Source organism: Belonocnema kinseyi, chromosome 8 (assembly GCF_010883055.1).
Source record: "Belonocnema kinseyi isolate 2016_QV_RU_SX_M_011 chromosome 8, B_treatae_v1, whole genome shotgun sequence".
NCBI lineage: Eukaryota > Metazoa > Arthropoda > Insecta > Hymenoptera > Cynipidae > Belonocnema > Belonocnema kinseyi.
Window position 1 is genome coordinate 124107111 of NC_046664.1, and position 2828 is coordinate 124109938.

Below are 2828 nucleotides of genomic sequence, written 5' to 3' on the forward strand. Positions count from 1 at the left end.
AGCTCCTTCTCGCAGAGTTAGTAAAGGATTGCGAGAAAACATTGACACGATCAGTTTTTCCAATTTGTCGGACACTTTTCCTGTCGAACCACGATTTGGGAGACAATTTGGGACCTTTTGGGTGGGAACAAAGGAACACAGCCTCGACGCGCGAAGCGTATACGGAACTCATTTTTTGTAACGTGGTAACAAGATGAAAATTGAAAGCAAACTGAATGTTAAATCAAAAAGCATGAAAGAGGGAGCTCTTCTTAATATTTTGACACCAAAATCATGTCGATACACCTTACCGACTGCGAGTAAAGCCACCCACGCTTTAACTTGACAGACTGTATAAATATGAGGACCCGATACATCCATAAACCTGAACATAATTCATTCAGTTCGACATTTCTTAAACCGTGTATTGTTTAAAAGCACATAAAACATTAGAAGCCCATACATCTTATGCAGCTGTTTTGTTGTAAAGTTGAAGTGCAAGGAGTTTAATGGTACTTTTCTGATATTGAGTAAAGTTAGTGTAACATTGGTGTACTTTTAGTTATAAGTTAATGTTTTAGTTGTTATTTGCATTCAATATAAACATGTAGTATTATTCCTGTGATGCATCGAATTTGTTATAAAATTTCATTGCTGATAAAAAATGCGGTAGCAACTTATTGAGATTTTGAGGTTAATATTACATTATGCAATTCAAGAGCGAACTGCTCGTAGTAAACAAATTTATCAAAAAGACTTAAGATTAAAACATAAAAAGCTATTTTTTATTTTAATCCTGATTAAAATAGTTTCTGTTTTTTCACCAAACATTTTATAAATTTGAATAAAATCTTTGTGTAATTTGTAAGAAAAATTTCAGTAAAAGCTTAACATTCTTAAAGTTTTTGTAGTACATTTTCGTAACCTTTCATAGCAAAAAATAATATATGATAGATTTTTGTAGATATATACAGAAGATTTACATTAAAGTGGCCAAAATTATGTAATTCTGCGACCAGCAGTTCGCTTTTGTATTCTAAAATTTATTCCTAACCTCAAAATTTCGAAAGTTGTTATCGCATTTTCCACCAGCAATGGACTTTAATAACAAATTCCATGCTTCATAGAAATATTACTTAATGTTAATTTTTATATTAATAACAAATAATAGCTTAAACATTAACTTGTAATTAAAAATATACTAACTCTACCGATAGAAATCTCACTGTATATGCTAAAGATTCTCAAGGTTCTGAGAAGCTCTAACAAATTCTCCGCAGGCACTCAGGTAGATATATTTAATGGTCCAGATAGCTCGTTCAAATGATTTGAAGGCTTTAAAATGTTCTTTCCCAACTTGAAATAAAAATACGATCATAAATAACAAGCAAAGAGGCTTAAATTGAAATAAGAATTCGATCATAAATAACAAGCAGATGCCCTGTATTGCGATTGCAGTCGTACGGGTGGAAAGGTGAGGGTAAATGAGAAGCGTTGATTAGTATTATCGACCTCGAAACTTGATTCGATTATTATTCCCAACGGTGATCCAAAAATACTTACGCATGCTTGAACTGTGCGTCGCTCATTGGCTCTAGATCGCGTACGTATTTAAAAATAAAGTACAGACGCGCACCGTAGCCAATGAACGTCACTCAAATCCAAGCAAGCGCAGATCAAGCCAGCTCCGTTGGGATCATTTAACTTAAAGAAAACGCGTGTAACGTTCCATTACTGTCTAACTCACGGTGACTCACGATTGTCCCTTTCGCACGCGTGCAGTTATCAAAGAACGAGCATTCGTGACAATCTTTTCAATATTTTCCAACTCTGTCTAACCCATTCACAACTCGTGTCTCACGCATATAGCAATGAAAATCGAGTAGTGTGACAATCGAAATCGACAATATTTATAACTTTGCAAAACATGGTTACTTTATTAAATGCCAGAGATAAAAGACCATGCGTATTTTTTATTTCGGTTTCATATATTTTCTTCTAATTTATATTCTTTTATAAGTTATAATTTTTTCACTCTCTAATATTATATTTTCATTCAAACCGATCAAACTTTAAGTGCAATATCTATATATAGTTCTTTGATATTATTTAGTTTATTTTTTATTTTTGTGGTCTGCAATTTCTATAGATTTTTTATACTATTCGTCTAATCAAGTTCTCGTATGTATTTTCCAATTTCTTAATTATTATATATTCTAACATTCTTATAAAAATGTAATTATAATTCCAAGTGGCAGGAAAATTGTTCTATCGGTTTTTAGATGTTAAGACGGCAGTTATAAGCCAGATTACGTTTCGCATTGCCAACAAAAATTAGACAAACAGAATTTCACTGGCGCATTCATAAAATATATGATGTTTCATAAAATATATTTTAAAATAAGCTGCAAAATATTATAATTGATGCAGCTTACTTGAAATACTTACATAAGTTATATGTTATACGAGGGTGGATCAAATATAAACCGGAATTTTACAAATACTTTTCTTAACCAATCGCAAGCACTCTCACAGTGTAGGTTCTTGTAATGTAGTGTATTAGGAGTGGGTAAAACGCTTGGTGAGCTATTTGACTTAGTCAATTCGTCAGTACAGCTATGAGTGAGCAACAGGTTCCAGCGTCCGTTGCACAACGGGTTATAATAAAGTTTTTAACTAAAGAAGGCGTTAAACCGTGCGAAATTTTGACTCGATTGAAGGATCAGTATGGGGATCAGTATGGGGATGATCAAGTGTCTCTGGCGATAACATTGGTGCAGTTCGTGACCTTATTGAAAGTGACAGGCGGTTCACTATTCGTGAAATCGCTTTACAGGTGGGCATTAGCT

General features: G+C 33.3%; 1 protein-coding gene across 1 annotated transcript in view; it reads left to right on the forward strand.

Annotated features, from left to right (window-relative positions):
* The window catches only part of LOC117178969, a 159150-nt gene that overhangs the window by 135146 nt on the left and 21176 nt on the right, over positions 1-2828 (forward strand). The window lies entirely within an intron of this gene.